The 13,144-nt window shown below is 33.3% G+C and overlaps 1 long non-coding RNA gene across 4 annotated transcripts; it reads left to right on the plus strand.

Annotated features, from left to right (window-relative positions):
• Positions 1–1,238: 1,238 nt before the first annotated feature.
• LOC114278975 (uncharacterized) lies at positions 1,239–4,311 on the plus strand. 4 transcript variants are annotated; one of them, XR_014365537.1, is made up of 5 exons: positions 1,239–2,246; positions 2,802–3,124; positions 3,225–3,305; positions 3,475–3,653; positions 4,071–4,311. It is a non-coding gene; the product is annotated as an uncharacterized LOC114278975 (long non-coding RNA). The 4 variants fall into 4 exon arrangements; XR_014365535.1 differs by having other exon boundaries at positions 1,240–2,246; positions 3,488–3,653; XR_014365534.1 differs by having other exon boundaries at positions 1,241–2,246; positions 3,504–3,653.
• Positions 4,312–13,144: the final 8,833 nt, after the last annotated feature.

Here is a 13,144-nt window from a genome sequence, read left to right on the forward strand (position 1 = left end):
TGTGTACTTAACAACAAACAGAATAAATAAGAAAATGAGAGATTGTTTAACAATCTTAAGACCAATTCGTCCTCTCCACGATACTTTCAGATTGTGGACGTCTATCTCCCAAGATAAAATGATCAACTACGAATAATAGCAGCACTACAAATTATTCGTACAACAAACACACTTTATGCTTACACTCTTTCTCACAAGAAAATAATGCAGCCAAATGCAGAGAGCAATAGCAAAATTTAGAACGAAAATATTGAATGAAAAACCAAATGAAGGACTAGTCTATTTATAGGTGCAACGATGCCTTTTAGATTTGAATTTAACAGGTATAGTACCTGTTCGGTTTAAATTAAATAGATACAAATCTGTTTGAATTTAAATTAAACAGGTAAGGGTTTTTAACTGAATCTGTTAGGACAGATTTGAAATGTGTACAGAAAGGTGCAAATTTTCCAACCAAAATTTGAATTTAAACGGTCAGAATTTATTTTCCAAAAAATTAAAAAATAAATTCAAATATTTTTGGCCCAAAAAGATAAGCATTGGGCCGGACAAGCCCAATCCAACCTCACACCACGCACTCGCACCCAAGCCCAAGCCCAGCCCAGCCCAGCCCAGCCCGCTCGACCAACCGAACGAACCAACGGACGGACGGTGGCTTGCGCGTGTGTGTTTATTTTTGGGTCCCATGAGTCTAGCACAGTTTGCCCATAAGCTCTCCCTTCTACAAACTTGGGGTGCCCTTTGGGGCCCTCTCCAAGTTACAAACCCATGCCTTATAAACCTACAAAAGTTTCTCCACCAAATCAATGTAGGACAAACCTTTAGTTCAAACCTTTAAGGAATTTCCATCAAAACTCCATTTCCATGGAGCTGACTTTGGTTTTAATTTTTCATTCACCCGATAATGGTTTTGAGCAACCAAATATACTACGTGAATCACAACGTGGCATAGAACCCATTACCACTTAGATCCACCAAGTTTGGCGCGTGAGTCCCATCTAAAAATTAGACCAAAGTTGAGGAAAAATTTTATTTTTCCCAAAACCATTTCTAACATATACAAATCATAAAAGACTCAAAATCTAGCAGAAAATGTATTTTTTAAATAAATACGTGACTTGGATAGCAATCCAACAAAGGAACCTTAACTACCATAATAATAATAAAAAGAATCTCCTAAAATAGGAAACTAAACCAATATAGAAACTAGGATTTGGTATTGATGGTTATTTGAGATTCAACTCATAACTTACTCTTTCTTTGCTCTCACTTCCATTCAATTGTGTGTTTTTCCTTTTAATTATTACTTTTTTACAAATCCTATGAAAATGATATGTTTGCAGCATAGGTCCTATCAATTCAATGTTTTGGATGGTAATTTTTCCTTACTTTTGTGTTGGATTGTATTTCACCAACAAGAAGGAAAAAATGGAAAAAAACCCACGACGGTGTATTCCGTTGTAAATACAAATATTTTACGTATATATTGATTCTTTTTATTCCATGCACTAGGTACATAACGAAAATTCTGTGGGATTTATTCCTTTGTTGTCATTTGAACTCTCTGGAACATAAGAAATGACGTAATTTTTAATGTTTAATGTATTTGTCTACACGTTGATGCCCACATTCTTAAGTTTCTTCTCTCCAACAATAATAACTATCCTATTGAAATGGAGATTTGAAAGTGTGAATAGTGAATAATCAAACATATCATGAGGGTTTGATGGACCTGATTAGCAACCATTTGTAATTTATTATTAAAAAGAATGATTGATGTGAGATGGTATGCTTGATGCCTTGTGTGATATGGTTGTGGTTGCTGGCCACTAGCTAAGTTCAAGCCATATTCTTGTGTTGGTATACTTTAGGTTAAAAAAACCTTTCCTCCAGGTTTCATGCCCTTTGAGTTTGAGGTCTGGTAATTGTAAGGCAATAGAAATGTGTATCTAGCATATAAGGCCTATGTTGAAGTACATATTGTACAGATTGAGCTCGATTTCTTTGACACTGCCAGTTCGTCAACTGCATCTCTGGTTTCTTGCTCTAACCCAATATGTGCTTCTGTAGTTCAAGCTGCAGCTGCTGAATGCTCTTCATAGAGTAAGCAGTGTGATGATTCATTTCAGTATGGAGATGGAAACGGGACATCTGGTTATTATTGAACTGATTTGTTGTATGTAAAATTTTTACACAAATATGGGGGCTTCTTTAGTCTATAACTCTTCTGCTCCAGCTATTTTTGGGTAAGTTGTTAATGTTATACTGTTGGAATTATGGTTCTTATTTAGAGTGATAATTATATGTCTCGTAATCAAAGATATTTGAGACTTGTTACTTATATGAGTTTTTCATCTGAGCTTTTCATTTTCAAATTATGTCCACACTGTTCACAAATATTCATTCTAATGACGGTGTATTTTCGTGTGGGATTGAAAATGATCAATAGATTAAGAGAGTAGATGGTCAGGAGAGTCACAACAGAAGCCTAACTATGTTAATACATTCATGAAAACACATAGTTACCATTATTTGCTTAACTATACCATTTCTTTATGTACAAAAAAAACTGTAAGCAAATGTGGCAGTGGCTAACTAATCCAACCTGGCCAAACCAATCATGTACTTGGATGGCATTAAATAAAAAAACATGTTCTATCAATGGCTAACTAATCCAACCTGGCCAAATTACAGGTTTCTATTCTATTGTGGTTGCTGTATGCATGTATCACATGTTAATGTTCGCTTTAAGTTTTATGGGTTTGCAACTTAAATGTATTGGATGGGTGTTTTGGAAACAGGTGTAGCACCTATCAATCTGGGGACTTAACCAAGAGGGATAGAGTAATTGATGGGATTGAGTAATTGATGGGATTATTAGGTTGGTCAACAGGATCTGTCTGTCACATCACAACTGGCATCACGAGGGATTACTCCTAAGGTGTTCTTCCTTGATATTTGTGATTTGAACCATTTATTTAAATCATACCCACCGAAGAGGCTTTTGTTCTATTGTTCAGTGTTTTGTTTTGCAGCTGAGACTAAACAAATAGTGGACTTAGTGGACTATAGAACATAGTTATGTTGTCTCTTGTTCATGAGTAAAGAAATATTATATGTAATGGTAAGTCTTTATTGCCTTCTATTCATTCATCTACTATGATATTTGAACTACATGAATGGATGATATATTTTGATTGCTTGATTGTGAATATACTTCTCAGGATGTTGCTATTCTCTGCTTCTAAAGAGTAATCATCCCCATGGAAGGAGCAATTTATCATGATTACTCTATTTGACTTGAGGTAATGGCATTATCCATGTCTACTTTTGACTCTTCATTTTCAGTGATAATTTGAGCGGTTCTTATTTTATTTGTATGTCCTCAAGCACATGCTCATAAAAGCAATGAATGCAATATTTATGTTATGTACCCAGCAAATTGCTACTATTATTTTTTAATTAATTTCGTAGGAAAAACTCTTAGGTGAATTTGTTTTCAGCTCCAACTTTGGAAGGAGTGGCAGCGTTGGTGCTAGAGAGAAGGAAAAGAGAGACGACAAAAAGCAATTCTTCCAACTAGCTAGCCCACGTAGTTTCAATTTAAGATAACAAGGGGCCATTTTGTTTGCCGGTTTATAATTTTATGAAATGTAAGATGTAATTATGATTAATAGGATATAAAATAAGAAATATTGTGTTTTTGATGTTATTTTTTTGAAGAAAATATTGTGTCATTGCCTTGTTATATTATTTATGTCAACGATAATATGACCCCCACGCGCTACGCGCATGGGGGTCCAACTAGTATATGAAGAAATATGCGATGTAGGTACCATATCATGCCATATATTCTGCCATTAGTGATAGTGATATATGGTATTCTTGCAATCTTTTGGCATCTTATGTTATCCGTGTTGCTTTATCATCAAGGATCACCTCAACTCTTTGAAGTTCTGATTTGTTAGATGCATTTCTACTAAACTGGTTTATAAAATAAAATTATTTATATATGAGTTTAGATGTAATTGATAATATATTAATATTTTCTTTGTCTATTTTCTTTGCAGATTGGTTTTTGATGACATTTGGAAGTATACGTGCAAATGAAGATCAACTGTTGAATTTTGTTTCCTGAACTGATACTTAGTTGTAGTTGTAAATTAAAGATTGAATGTTGATTTTTTTTTGTGGATTCCACGTTAGTTCATTTTGGGATTTGCTTTGGTGGTTTTTTTGTTTTACTTAATGGTTTATATTATTAAAGTTGTTTGATAGATATATTTTGATTTATAATGTAAATTGTTTATTGATTTTTTTTTGTAGAGTGATATATAAGAGCTAGTGATTTCTTAGTACAATTAAAAGACTATTGAGATATAAGCAGGGATATTTGTGAAATAATAATTGAAATTGAAATATAAAATATGGAACATGTTTAGTGACGAATTTGTTTCGTCATTTGTACTTGTTATTATGACAAAGTGCTTATTCATCATTAATAAACATTTTTTGTGACAAAATTTATTGTAGCGCATATATGGAAGTTTTCATTGATTTTGTTGTTTGGTGATGAAATATTTTTCGTCACGTATATAAATATATTTGCGATGAAATATATTTCGTCACCCATGTATGACTTTTGGAGACGAAAAATTGTCACCTTTATATCTTACTGTGACGAAATTATTTCCTCATCAATGATCAACATTTGTGACAAATTTATTCATCAACTAAAATTATAAATACAGTATTGAATAATTATTTGGTGACGAAAATGAGAATTTTTGGCGACAAAATCTTGTTTTATTGGTGACAAAAAATTTCGTCACTGAACTAATTTCATTGGTGACGAAATTATTTTTCGTCACGGTGGTTTTTAGTGACAAACATTCAATGACGAAGCTGGTGACGAAAATATTTCGTCACAAATATCTATAGTGAAGAAATTAGCTCTTTCGAGACAAAAAAATTTCATCATTCAAGACCCAACTTGTTGTAGTGAGAGTACAAAAATTCCTAAAAATAAAAATTTCTACAGCCATGACTTTCTAAACTCCTATAACAATATAAGTAAGTCCTAGTCAAGAACAAAAAGTATTCACCTTGCTTGGTTGTGTTTTTTCAAAAATAATTTTCAGAAAATTTTACTTTCTTATTTTTCGTGTTTTTTTGTTTGTACTGAATTTTTTTAATATTTTAAGCAATTTTTTTACTTTTTAGATAAAAGTAAAAAGTAAAATACTTTTACTTTTTGTAAAAAAGTAAAAATTAAAATTTGCTTAAAATGTAAATATTTAAAATATTTAAAATTGAATTTTTATTTGCTTACTGAATTTTTATTTTTCACTTTTTGTTTGTGCATCTAAAAAAGTAAAAAAAATATTTAAAATTTTAAAAATATTCACTAAAAACAAAAAAAAACACGAAAACCAAAAAACTTAATTTTCAAAAAACTTAATTCAAAAAACTCAAACCAAACACACTGAATAAGTTTCACAACTAAAAACGTAGCCCTAACCAGTAAAATTATTAAAATAGCTCATACTAAAACAATAGCCTGTGAACAATACAAGTTGCAAGATCAAACTCCTAAGATTTTGAAAGCATTGGACTTTGAAGTCCCAAAACTACAAATATAAATCTAACAGAATAACGGAATTAAGGACTTTATTCGTCATTAGGTCATTGATTCACTGGCTTCTTTCTAAAATATGCCTACTGTAATGTAACATATGAATAATTAATGAGTTTTCACGTCTTTGATCACTCTCCAAAAACCATAAATGACTGCACTATCTGTTAGGTAAAAGATCTCACCCCAGCTTTGAAATTGTAATCTTTAGTCTGAAACTTGAAAGAAAATATGGCAATAGATTATTACAAAGAGGAAAAATTAGACATTATCAGATTTTGTGTTCTTGGCTGCTGTGTCTAGAAGCACAAATGTGCTCAAAACCTAACAAACAAATTGCATTGAGGAATTAAGCACCCCAACCAACAAACGAGAGACGTTTTTTGTATTTCAAAAACATGCGCCCATATCCTAACAAGGACTTGAACCTTACACCCATTTTAGGAACAATAATAGGAGGCACCACTAAAGTTAACAGATTGCGCCAATCTTTGAAAGCATGCCTAAACTAGTAGATAGTTAACTTACATGTCTAGAATAGTATACTCAAACAACAATCATATGACTCTGAACAAAAAGTACAAAGTGTGGGGGGGAAAATGGTTTTATGGTGACTTTAATATAAAATTAAAGTAGGTTCCAATCATTGGTTGAGGTGGGATTAAATGAGTTTAGATTATTTGTAACAAGATCTTTACACCACAAAAAGAATGACCAAAAATCATTAAAATTTGAATGAGAAATTGATTCATTAAGTTGGCCTCATGAAAGAGGTGTTGGAAAAGGTGGTTGCGAGATTATATACAGTACACATGTATATAAAACCTGGTAACTCTTTTGTATACATGATGGATTAAAGCCATCAATTTGCAATTTATGTCTTGGAATTTTGCAAAATTAAAACCTGCATTTGTTGCAGGAGCCTTTTCCTCTCTCCCTCCATGTGTATAAATTAAGACCCTATCCTTCATTCTTATACACCAGAAAGTTTGTTATCCCTTTGTGTTCAAAGTTTTCCTATAGAATTTTTATTCTTCCTGTGTGAGAGAGTGCTACCATTGTCAGTTCGCCAAAGCTAACAGAAGGTGTTTCTGCGTTAGCCGGTCTAAACCGTCGTATCTTAAGAGACATAAGTCGACGTATCTCTAGCACCCACGGTGAGGCGATTAATCTGTTTTAAGAACATTGTGGTATCACACAGGTTTTGGTTTGCTTTCTTTACCATTTATCATATTATGTATTTCTGTTCAGTATGTTTTCTCAATCTGTAAAGTAATTGATTAATCATGAATTTATTTATCTTGTTTAATTTACACAATTTGGACAACAAACTTAAAATAGATTAAATATTTTTTTCGTCAAATTAAACAAATAGCTTCATTTGGAATTAGGTGTATACACTGATTTTACTATGTTTCATTATAATTTTCCCAGAAATGTTGTTTTGGTTTCCGTGAATAAATAGCATCTTTGCAGAATGTGTCTACACCAATGTTTGTATATGAAAGTCATGTTTAGGAATATATATATATATATATATATATATGCTTGTGTGACTATTACATGATAATAAATATATATTTTATTCCCTACAATCAAACCACCTGTAGCATAGTGCTATGGCTTAGATTAATGTATGGAAATTTATTTTGGTTTTACTATTGCTCATTCATTCTAAACAGCTTTGATTGTTGTTTATCCATGTTCTTAGATTCATGAGCAGTGTTAATTAGAGCCTCAATTTCTTTGTATGAGTAGGCTACGGTTTCCATATATTTAAATACATATATGCATGATGTTGCTTTATATAAATTCAATTAGTTTTTTATTCCCAGAGTGTCACTATGAATTGTTTTGGTTTATCCTAATTTGCATGCTTATGGGTGTTGATTTTAGTTTTCTTACATTATTTGCTTGTTAATTGCTAAAATTATTTACATGGTTATTGTTTGTAATAATTTCATACATAATCATGACTATTAAATTTTAATTCAATGCTTAGAGTTATAGGTTTATTTTGTAACTCTTGTCTATTCACGTTTGGATTTAACTGTGAAGCTATAAATTGTAATTGTGTAACTTGTCTACATTTATGTACATGGTTAATGTATAAATTAAATTATAAATTTAGGGGTTGTCTGACATGTCCTAAATAAGTGCACTTTTTGACTTTTTGGACTAAAAAGTTGAAGAAAAAAATATGATTATTTGGGTTAACTTTTTGACTTTTTATGGGAAAATGTGTATTAAAAAATTGTATAAATTAGTGTGTAGAGGAAAATTAGAATTGGGAGTTGTGCAGTCGTACTTGTTGACTTTTGGTGAATAGTGATAACTGTTTAACTTTTTAAGTAACTTTTTAACTTTTTGAATTTTTTTAAACTTGCCAAACTTGGCCTTAATTTTGGAGTTTTAGTTTTATTTGTGTAACTCTTGCCTAGTAATTCAATTTATTTATTTAGGAGTTATAAGGTTTGTAATTTGTTTGGGGGTTATATGTTTAATTGTATAACGTGTCTAGTATTTTAATTTTACTTAATGTTGCTATTAAATTAATTTATTATTTTACAGTTTCTTTAGATTATTTGTTTTGTATTTTGTTGTGATTTTCTGTTAATTTTCTTTACAAGAATACCTATGCGAAAGAGATTGGGAAAACAAATACAAAACCATATGAATAGTCTTTGGGATGTACAAATGAAAAGTATGGGCGACTAACCTTCGTGATGAACAGGAATAACTAAGCGTGGAAATGATTTTGGACTATATAAAATCCTTATGGATTGGTTACTCTTGAGATTTAGTAATGGTTACCAACCAACCTTAAGCCTTGTGAGGTTCTTAAAGAAAAATCTAGAGAGATCAAGTGTAATTAAAAGAAATCATAAGATTGCATGATCATATCCCTGAATTAATCAGAGGCGATTAGTATGTTATCCTTGTGTCAATTATAGCATATATGATTGCTATGTGACTTTGCTTGAAAGTAAAGATGAGACAACCTGTTAGTGTCGGTGAATATATTTTTAAATTTTTAAATTCCAAATATATTCTTAAATTAGTGGCTCCTAGTGAGTACAAGATCACTGATCACAGAGATAGAAAACTAATGGTTTCTTGGAGGTGTTAGACCACTGGCTACATAGTTATGAGATTGTGATTCTTAGTAGTGAACAGATTATTGATCACATGTCAAGACATGATGGTTCCTAATAGTGGAGAGGTTACTGATCATATGTTAAGACATGATGATTCCTAGTAATGAAAGAGTCTATTGATCCTATGTTAAGACGTTGTGATTCCTAGTAGAAAAGTGACTACTGATCACAGGTTAAAACATTGTGATTCCTAGTAGTAGAAAGTCTACTGACCACATGCTGAAAAAATAGTGATTCCAAGTGATAAGACTATTGGCCATGTTATGAAGTTCCGAATAGTAGACTATTGAACACTAGATTTGTGTCTGCTAATAGTAAGACTATTGGCTTCAGAGTGATAGGTTGAACCAAATATGTTTGGGTGCCTAATTTGGTTGATGACATTCTGGGAATGTATTTAATGTGATATAATTTTGAGAGTTTCGTAATCATTATGACACAAGGAATTGTTTAAAGACCCTGTATGAATTTTTGGAAAAAGTCAAAAGCCTATGTATAAATTCTATAAATGTGGGGGTGTCATGCCAAACGGTGGTAATACCTAAACCCAAGAGGATTAGAGTAAGCCTAAGAATCCGTTGACTTTGTATTCAATGGTAATGCACAATATAGCAGTGCATATCGATTTCTTGTGTTTTAAGTCTTCTATCCTAGATATACACAAGAATACTATCATGGAATCTGTGCATCTTTCTTTGAAAATATATTTCTTTGTCATATCCAAGAAGGGGTTCCAAGTTCCATGAAAAAGGTTGAAGGTGACAATGATCACATAGATGATCAAGTTGAAGAAGTAAATAAGCCAAGAAGGAGTAAAAGGGCTAGGACCGTAAAGTCCTTTAGTTCGGACTTCTTGGCTTAGATGTTAAAGGGAGAATCTCGAACTTTCCATAACGCTATGACTTCATCTGAAAATCCTTTATGGAAAAAAGCAATTAAGAGTGAGATTGACTCCGTCTTACAGAACCATACTTAGGAGTTGGTTGATTTACCCCCAAGCAGTAAGGCCTTGGGAAGTAAGTGGATCTTTAGAAGAAAGATGAAAGCAGATGGATCAATTGATGAGTATAAAGCTAAGTTAGTTATCAAAGGATACAGGCAGCGAGAAGGCCAAGATTACTTTGATGCGTATTCACCTATGACAAGGATTACATCCATTCACATGGTGATTGCGATAGCATCTTTACGTAGTCTGGAGATACATCAGATGAATGTAAAAACAGTTTTCTTAAATGAAGATTTGAATGAAGAAATTTACATGGAGCAAACTGAAGGGTTTTCAGCACCAGGACAAAATAAGAAAGTCTGTAAGCTTGTCAAATCATTGTCCTAAGCAATGGCACGAGAAGTTTGACAATGCTATGTTGTCAAATAGGTTCAAAATCAATGAGTGTGACAAATGCGTATATGTCAAAGACACTGATAGAAGTTATGTCATTTTGTGTCTATACGTTGATGACATACTCATTGTTAGTAATAATGATGAGATGATTAGAACTACCAAGAGATTGAACTTTAAGTTTGACATGAAAGATATGGGCCTTGCAGATATCATTCTGGGTATTAAGATTACCAGAACATCTAGTAGTATTGTACTTTCTCAGTCTCACTATGTTGAGGAGATACTTGAGAAATTTGGTAAGGTGTGTCTAGGACATCGGTAGGCGTGAGTCAACATTTGACCAAGAATAATGGTGAGAGTGTCTCTCAGCTAGAATATTCTCGGGTCATTGGAAGTTTGATGTATCTGATGAATTGTACAAGGCCGGATATAGCTTACTCTGTTAGCAGGCTTAGTAGATACACGAGTAATCCGAATGCTACTCATTGGAGGGGCATTATGCGGGTGTTAGGTTATCTACACTACACCTGGGATTATGGGATACATTATACCAGATACCCAGTGGTACTAGAATGGTATAATGACGCTAATTGGATATCTAATATAAAGGACTTTAATTCACTAGTGGTTATATGTTTACCCTCGGAGTGGCAGTCGTGTCTTGGAAATCTTCCAAGAAAACGTGTATATCAAGATCAACGATAGAATCTAAGTTTATTAAGTAACTGAAGAAGCTAAATGGCTTCACCAATTTGTTCAGGATATTCCACGTTGGCCAAGGCCTGTGCCTGCTATCTGTATTCATTGTGATAGCCAATCAACGATTAGACGGGTACAGAGTCATATGTATAATGAAAAGTCTAGACATATCCGTCGTAGACGTAATTCCATACGACAACTACTCTCTAATGGAGTTGTTTCTCTAGACTATGTAAAGTATAAGGACAACATTGCGGATCTACTAACCAAAAGGTTAACTTGAGAGGTAGTAGAGACGTCGTCAAGAGGAATGGAAAATCCAACCTAATTGACTGGATTCAAAGGGACAACCTAATTTCGTGTAACGGATAAGTCATTAAAGAAGTAAATCCTATTGTCCATTCCTTTGCACAGTGATACCCTGTAGGGGTGGAAGGTTAAACTAATGCTTTTAATGACCTAAGTGATATGAATAATCAACCGTGGTATAATGAGATACCTTATATAGCTCACTTATGTGAGTGCGAATTGGGGCCGCTTCTTTAAGAATCGGTAAGGCCAAATTCTTTAAATACACTCACTGAACCAGGCTAGTTGTAACGCCCTCAAAATAAACTCATTATATATTTATCATTGACATGCAATATTTAAAGAAAACAATTCATTATCTCATTCATCAGAGTATTACTAAATAAAAGCATTACGTGTAACATCAAATTAAATGCCTTACGGGCTTACATCTTTCCAAGCCAACACTTGGACACTAAAAGATGAGTTCTAACTCAAATACAAGTAAAGCCCTAAGCTTGAATGTTTACATGTACTATCAAATAAAAACAACTAGCTGAAGATAGTCTTCAAAATCCAAGAGTCAAATCCTTCCAAGCTAAGTCCTTGGAGGTAGCTTATCACCTGGACCTGAAAATGATATTCCCATATAAGGTGAGCCACAGCCCAGTAGAAAAATACTAAACCAAATATAAGCATTGAATAAAGCTATAGCATTCAATAGATGGTTAACCAAGATAATCAACTATAACTTAATACAGTCTCATGACACTAATGTCTATGACATGTTTCAATTCCCATTATTATCAATATGGCTCAGAACCTGGCCAAACTTACAACAGTGAACTATATATTATATTCACATTACTTCTAATGTCAACAACACAGATGAGACTCAGGCTCATATCAAAACACTTCATACTTCCCGTTTGATACACATTGTAGTGCTGTATCAATAACATGTAAAAACACTTCAATATAATAAGCACACATAATAGTGATGCTAATGGAGTCCATCCCCTATCTCCTCCCAAACAAAAATCCGGTTTAGAGGTTCATCCCCTATCTTCCCCTAAACCGTGGAGTACATCCCCTATCTCCTCCCAAACAATATGCTTATGCAATGCTCAATCAATACATGTATTTTCTGTATTAATTCAATAGTCTAAATTTATGACTTAAACAAATAGATTAGTTTCAATTTTTTTCCTAATCTACATGTAATGGCTACAACAAACACGACTATCCTCCACCGATAGCCCAAAACAATTATTTCTAGACTGGAAATAAATATATCAACAATTTAATAGGCGAGTGATTTAAATTATCCAACTACGCCATTTAATCAATGAATTCCTCAATTTCATGAATTTAACCAAATTCCCCAATTTCCTTAAAGTAATTAAACAAATTAATTTATTAATACAACTAGGGTTTTTCCCAAAATTACCAAAGTACTCCCAACATATCAAAATACCAAAACTTAGAACAAAACTTATAAAATGAAGTAGGAAAATCCCTACCTCGAAGAAAATAACCCGAATGGAGAAGACGAAGATGAAGACCCAAATTCCAAAATGCTCCAAACCACCAAACGTTCAGATTGAATGAAAGCCCTTGACTCGCTCTATCTTTTTAATAAAGGACTAAGGTTAGATACTCACCCTAGGTAGATCAATTCTTAGAGAGAAGACAGGTTTAGAGAGAGAGAAAGAGAGAGAGACTCTCAAGGGGCGGTTTTTAAAAGTTAAGAAAGAAAAGTAGGTCAAAAAGTGATCCAAAAAGTGAAATCTCGGACTGATGTAGTCGACTCTCCGCTCGAGCGTCCAAACTCCCGCTCGAGCGTCGAATACGCACTCCCAATACTTTTGCAGAACCAGGTCCCCGCTCGAGCGACCAACTCCCTGCTCGAGCGTCCAATCCCACGCTCGAGCGTCCAACACTACACAGGAAATACTGGATGGGTGATAATCCCGCTCGAGCACCAAAACCCCCGCTCGAGCGGACAAGCAACAAAAGAAT

Source organism: Camellia sinensis, chromosome 4 (genome assembly GCF_055761805.1).
Source record: "Camellia sinensis isolate YWXY chromosome 4, ASM5576180v1, whole genome shotgun sequence".
NCBI classification, from domain to species: Eukaryota; Viridiplantae; Streptophyta; class Magnoliopsida; order Ericales; family Theaceae; genus Camellia; species Camellia sinensis.